The sequence below is a fragment of the Colius striatus genome, chromosome 14 (assembly GCF_028858725.1).
Source record: "Colius striatus isolate bColStr4 chromosome 14, bColStr4.1.hap1, whole genome shotgun sequence".
In the NCBI taxonomy this organism is placed as follows: Eukaryota; Metazoa; Chordata; class Aves; order Coliiformes; family Coliidae; genus Colius; species Colius striatus.
In genome coordinates this window covers 18,255,604-18,262,956 of record NC_084772.1, presented here as the reverse complement: position 1 = coordinate 18,262,956, position 7,353 = coordinate 18,255,604, and positions in this window count along the sequence as shown.

The window sequence follows — 7,353 nt, the reverse complement described above, 5'->3', positions numbered from 1 at the left end:
ACTCACTGAGGGCTGGGAAGAGAAGACCTGGGGCTGAACTCTGCCTCTTGTGAGTGGAACGTCCTGCCACTTTGCACTAGAAATTCAATGCAAAACCTTCAGCTTGTTGGAGAGCCCAGGTGCCACCTGAACCCATCCTGCTCTCAGAGGTCACCCCATGTCACAGGCAATGCAAGCAACAGCCTCTCTGTCAGGAGACAGAAGATGTATTTCTTTTTAATATAAAGTGTGGAAGGTCTAAACTGACTGCAGCTGCCATTGCATTAAAAAAATATGTGTCTCCTGCCTTTGGGTTGTTGGTGTTAGATGTTCCTTTTAGTCTCTCCTTAGCTGACAGCTGCATTTCATGGTCTCATGTCTGCTCCAGAAACAAAAGCAACCTTTTAATCCCAGCAAGCCAGGGTGAATGACCTCTCTGGCAGCGCTCCCTGATTCACGACTGCTAATTTGTCCTGGTTTTCCTGTTCTCTCCCAGCTACACCGCAGGAGCCAGGGGACAAGGTGACTGAAGCTTAGGTCCATCCTCCTGCATGACCTTGGGTGAGTCATTTTTCTCCCTCCTGTGCTTTGCTGTGTATCAGTGAGGTCACAGAGGTGGAGGAGATGAAGTGATAGGCACTGTGCATGGGGGTCTTGGCAGCCAGCCCCCCCTTCTCCCCATCCCCTCATGCCCACTGCTGGGCTGCAGGAGCACAACTGCCACATCCCACAGCCCTGACCACAGGAGGCACGTGCTAATTCCCAGTTGGTTTTTAATGATCCCAAACCCCTCTACTGACTCAGGCAACAGCTAAATTTATCCCAAGGTTAGGGTGACTCTGCTGTACTGAAATCTATTTAAAGTGAAAGCGAGCACTTTGGAATAACAAGTTGCTGTACAACTCCAGAGACCAGGCAGTTCCTGGTTTTTTTAATGTAAAAGATAACATATTTCCATATTTTGTATGTGCTAATTGTTGGGAAGACTGTCAGATGGTTCAGCAAATTGAAAATGACAACATCAACCTGTTCAATCCATTAAAATCTCTCCAGGATCATAAGGGACATTGTCAGCCAAGTAATGCTGGCATCCCTGTGGTAAAGCCATCTTGCTTCTTATTAATGACTGGCTTTACAAATGAGCAGATTTTCTTTGCTTGCACCACTCCATCACATTATCCAGGAGGGCACAGGCAAAATGTAAGGAAATCCAAAGGTTAAAAGAGAAGGCTTTCACTCCAATGCAGACTTAATGAAGAGAATGGATGAGTAAAATTTAAATAGGTCCCAGGCCACACAGCCAAGATAAAAGGTGAGGAATAGCTTTCTCCTTGTTCAAGGACCACTGCAGGAGTTGAAAGAGAATACAGTTCAGATTCTGGACCAGTCTCTTATAAGAGAGAAGTGTTACCATTTTGAAAAACTCTCAAGTCATATCTTCAGAAGTTAAGGAAAACAGCAACCCAAAACCCACTGTAGTCAGCTCTGAACAGTCACTCGGGGGAGTGAGGTGTTTAATACCTTGAACTGGACCTTAGTTCCTTTGTACAGAAACAGAAGGTGGCTCCAGTCCCAAAAGCTGTAGAGATAAGTTAGTGCAGTGCCATGCCCAAGTCAGTATACCATGGTCTTTATTTCCACTAGTATTTATTACCTTGGCTGTGGTATTTCCCAAAAGCAGAAAACAGCTGTGTAAAACTTCCACACCAGAATTTCCAGCTAGCTGGGACTGAAGGCAGAGAAAACTTGCATTTGTTTTCATCCACCCTGATAGACATATCTGAAATCATTTTGCTTTTCAAAATGTTGCCATAAAGCTGTTAATTCATTGTATCTGTGAGCCTTCCAACCCACCCAAAAGCTGAATGTGAGGATCCTGGTATCTTACGCAGCTCATGCTGAGCTCATTGTGCACCTTCAAGCTACTCCTTGAAGGACAGTAGCACCAGCTTTGCTGGGGACTCTCATAAAACAAACATTGTCCTAATCCTGACAGAACTCTTAACACTAAAATAATAATCATTTTTTTCCACTTCCTTAGTATTTTTTGTGCTCTCTTTTGTCTCAGCAATGTTCCTGCAGGTAGAAAAAAATCTACTGCAATGGATCACAGATGGAGATACAGCATTAATTTAAAACAGTGGTGAAATAATGGCTACGACATAGGGGAGAAACAAGGCTGTTATTGAAGTTAAGAGCAAAATTCCCATTGTTTTGTGTTTTAGGGCTGTGGAACACATCCCAGGAATAGCACTTTTTCTCCTCAGTATCCCCAGCTGCTTCATGTTAGTGTGTCACAAGCTAAACAGTTGATCTGGGAATGTTTGAAGACTATTAGTGTTTCTTTGTCTTTCATTTATGCCATCTTGTTTGCTCTCCTGGGCTGCTCTAAAGCAGGTTGACATTGCCAAAGAGATTTACTGCATGTACTTTGTATACACTTTAATTAGGTCTCCATTCATGTCTCTTACCTGACACTTACACAAGAAATCACTCATAAAGTACTTGCACAGTACAGAAATCAATACATGTCTTAAATGCACAGTGACTTCCAGGCTGAAATTAAGTGCCTTCACTTCCTCTGGTTGTGGCAACCAGAGGTCGCATGGCATAGAGACATATGGATTTGCTCTAAGTGTTGCACTGCAGCCAGGTTCAATATCTTCTGGTCAAGTACAGGCACAAGTTGCCCCAAGCACAAGGGTCTCAGCACAGCTGGGGTAGCATATTTCCCATTTCTGCTCATTCTGACACACTGCATCTCCAGCCAAGGAGGTGTGCAGAAATTAAAGCTTTAAACAAAGAATTGTTCCTTTTTGTCACTTCAATTTCATTTTATTAGACTTCCTGACAGCTCCGAGCTTCAGACATTGGTGGTAACGGCGGCTGCAACATAGTATTATTATATTATTGTCACTTCAATTTTTGCTTGTGGTTCTAATAGAAATTTAAATGATTAGATATTTGACTTCCATGCTTCATCAATGTGAGACAGACAAAATGCAATTGCCTGTATTAAGGTCTAGCACTCTGGAGGTGGCATTTTTTTGAGACAGGATTTTCTTTCAGCTATTGGTTTATACGACTATCTGCTTCTCCCTGGGTGAGAAAGGCCTCCCATTCAGCAGGCAGATTATCTCCAGAGAGGAAAGGATGGATTATTGTTTTGTTTAGGGATGAATACTCAGCTTGTGGCAGCACTGTAGCTGTGTGCCGTTGTGCATCCCAGCCTAGACCATTGCTGTCAGCAAGGCTAAGCCCTAAGCATGCCTCTCAGTGAGTTTACATCCTAATGCCTGCTTTGTTATTCATCTTGCAGGCTTGTGAGCACAAAACCTATAAGAAAAGGAGCTTCTTAAACTTAACCCCCCCAGGTTACATGGAGGAGAGCCCATTGCAGTCTTTATTTCAAGGCAGTGGAGAGACAGAGGTGATAACCTTGTTGTTGCCTGGACTGCTCACTCCTGTGGGACCAGGGTGCCACCAAGTGTGCATGACACATATGTATCTACAGAGAAAACCAGCATCTGAAGAGTAGTCACCTCCAGAAAAGTGGGGTTTTTTTCTATGTGATGTGATTTTTCCATAAAAATACATGACCTGTCTAAACACATTCCTGCAAAACAGGGGTTGGAGGGGATGATAATAAATGCATAGTAGAATTCCATTTATCCTGGCTTTGTTTGTGTTGGAAGAGGTTAACTGGGTGAATGCATCCCAAGATGCTAAGGAGGCATCATCAGTCATTTGCTGAGTTTCCCTTCATACCCTTCATTTCATTTTCTTTTTTTCTTTTTGTGACATTTAATTCCATGTTTCTCCTGCTTCCTGGCACCTCGGTGGAATCACAACTTACTCTGCAAGAGTCTCCTTTTGAGACAGGAGGAAACTTCATCTATGCCAACAAGTTTGACAACTAGGGACTTCATGGAGACCTACAGAGCAGCCTGTTTATGGAGGTAACTAAACTGGAGTTGGAAGCCTAACTTTCTGTCCAATTTTGACTCTCTTTTCTCAGACTATGAACCAAAACTCTCTTTTTTTTCACTTTAACAAGTGTTCCCACGGGCTATTTTCCCCTTCTCAAGGGCACCAGACTACAAAACCTTTCCACCTAGCAGCACTATTTCATTTAAACTGAAATAATCACACTGTAATCAAAAGGATTGCTCCCAATACGACACAGTGTGTGATACAAGTAGCAGCATTGTTTTAAAGAGCAGAAAGGAAAGACCATGACTCATATACCTGAACATTCAAAATCTCCATTCAAAGCCAGGGGCCAACTTTGAAACTGTAAATCACCAAATCTGGAGAACTTTGGAGGGATTCTCACTCTTACAGTTCAGAGGAAAGAAATTCTTCTGAACACAAGCACATCAGTAGATAATCTTATGCTGGAAATTAATTTGTAAGCAGTGTAATAGTTCCATTAATAAGATTAATGTCAGGTACAGCTCTATAGATTATTGAAAAGACAAAGCGGCCTGATCCATGCAATTAAGACGAGATACCTGCATTAATTAGGATGCTCACCTGACAGTAATGGTTACATCAAGCAGCTCAAGGAACTCAATCTCCTCCTCTGGTCCCATAATTCTTTCTAGTTTGTGCTGTCAATACCTTTATCAGTTTCCTCATATCATACATATTCATGAAGAATAATAGCGTTGTTCTGACATGCAAGTGTAAAATCCTTTCTTTCCCCAGCTGGGTTCTGATCTAAGTGATAATCAAATATTCAGCAGCAGGTTTGGCGTTGGCTTATTTGATTTATGGAAAAGTCCAGAGGTCTGGTTGGTGTGAAACAGGGCAGTGTTGGCTCACCTTGTTTGGACACCAGACACTCTTCCCCTTCAGATGAAAGCAGAAAGCACAGCAGCAGTTTTCATTGTGGTGTCCACACATTACCTTCCATTAGGTAAATGGAGGAGGTCAGATAACAACCAGGGCAGGACAAAACATATTCTCACAATTGTGAAATTCTCTTAAATATCGGGAAACCAAATAACACCCTGTTCAAGCAGAGAATGCAGCTCAGGCCCACGGTGTGCTGATGCTTAGGGCTTTATCCCTGCAGCGGGGCACCCGCCTGCCCCACAGCAGCTGTGTGTTCACCAAATTCATGTAAGGAACGTGCAAATTTCTGGATCCTGCTGATGCAAAGCCCAATGCATGAATATACACGAGGCCACAGGCATCCAGTCAGTGTTACCTGGGTTGTGTGTCTCCAGGGCACATCTCTTTTCTTCCAGGGAATTTACATTCACGAGCCTTCCTTGCCCTACCAGGAAGGTTTCTATCGCGCAGTGAGTTAAGCACTGGAGTGCCACATCACCCTAACAACCATCCTTGGGAAAGGAAATCACTCTGTTCTGCTCCGTTGTACTCATTCCCAATTACAAGCCAAGCATCTCAGTCATGAATGTCAAAACAGATACTATCTGGTTAAATGATACAAGATAGGAGCAGTTAAGCCATAAACTGTCATGCACCCAGAAGAGATTGGCAGGAAAGCTGTCTCCTGATGGTATGAGGAAATTAGCTTAATACTTAAGGTGAAGTGATGTCTGCTTAGCAGAGCCCCTGTTGTTCCACATTAGATGGAATGCTGGCAGTGTTACTGTTACCACACACTATTTTCTTTCTTTTCTCCCAGAAAGATTACCGTGCTTTCGGATCTTTCTACAAATGTGTTGGGCCCTCTAACCTGCTGTGATTAATTTTCAAAGACCAAAGCTACAATTTAGACTAAAGACATGCTCCAGGTTTTTTTTTTCCCCCTCTCTCTCTGCATCACATGAACCACATTGTGTTCAAAACCACCAGTGCTCTTGGGGGAACTGGTAGCCTGGGTTCCCTTGAACGGCACAACCTGTAAACGCTGCGACACTCCTTTGATTTCTGTCTGCACAGAGTTTTGGCCATCGTTAGTTATGCCCAGCTGGGAGATTAATGTGTCATTCTTGTTATGTCAGAATTGCTGGCATGCTGCTCTGCTCGTTTTGCTGAGCTACAGGAGCTGCTGGGCAGTGCTGGATTCTCTCCAACAGAGATGAAAGGAAGTATCAGGCAAGCTAGAATTGGGGAATCTGTGCTTGAGATTTCACTGCTGAAGCTCTCAAAGTCATCTGCTTCATTTCCCCAGGCACCAGAATCATTTCTGCCTCATCCTCTATTGTGAAGGTATTTGCTGAGAGCTTACAGATAAGAGGGAATGGTCAGGTCAGCCAAAATCCATTTACCCACACGGTCACCCCAAGCCCTCACCTGTCCCAAGAGGCTGCTGAACCCTGCTTTTTTTCTCTCTAACCATCAAGCCCTTGAGCAGGAGGTTGGCTGAGGGCTCCATCCACACTTTGTGCTCCAGGGCACAGGGCACATGCCACAGAAAGAGATGAATGCAACAGCACAGCAGCACAAGGAAGGCATCCCTGTAGAATAAGAGTAGAAGAAATAACTAAAATCACCCCAAGCCATAGTAGCTGGATGTCAAGTCCTTCATACAGCTTTGAAATCCCTACCATCAGCTATGCTGAGAACTCTCCTTTCAGCCCAAATATCTGCAGTTTTTAGTGCCCCTTGGAAATTCAGGAATTGTTTACTGAGTGGAGGGAAAACTGTAAAGATCTCTGGATGTTTTTCTGCCTAATTAGAAAAAGCAAAATCTTACAAAACAATTAGGGGGGCTGTCAGCACGTTTTTTACAAACTTGAACTGTCATTTCTTGTGACTATGTCCAAGCTTTTGCAGCGTTTTGGACTCACAAATCTGAACTCCTTGCACATCTAATGTACAATTGGCCAAGAAGGCTGGAATATCAATTCTAATCCCAGACACACTGAATTTTGTAGAGACCTTACTCTAACCTGGCTTTGTGAGAGTTAAACACTGCTCTGGATATCTCTAGATCAGCAAGCAATTGGAGTCAATTTGCACCTTTCAGACTAAAAATGGAATTTGGCCTTTTGCTCAGGGCACTTTCCCTCAGGAACCACAGATACCTCAGTAAGAGCCTCAGCAAAGGGGGCTACTGGAAGGAGCATGAGCTTCTGCATCCTGCTCCTCAACCACATTTTCACGGTGTTTGGCCACTGAGCAGTCACAGAATCTTCCCACACCGGTGCAGGCATGCACCTGGGACCTGCTGTACAAGCTCAGGTGTCTGTGATGCTCAAACTTCTGTTTCTCCAAGAAATATTTGAACTCTGTCCATGATGTTTGTCGAACAGCGAGGTATTTGGATAGTATTCGAGTCTGCTGTGTTTGAAATGTTCTCACTCTGCATAAATTTGTCGGGACTGAAAATTATATTAAACATAAACTCTTACAGGGAAATCACACAGCCAGCCTTCCCTCCCCCATGCACACTCG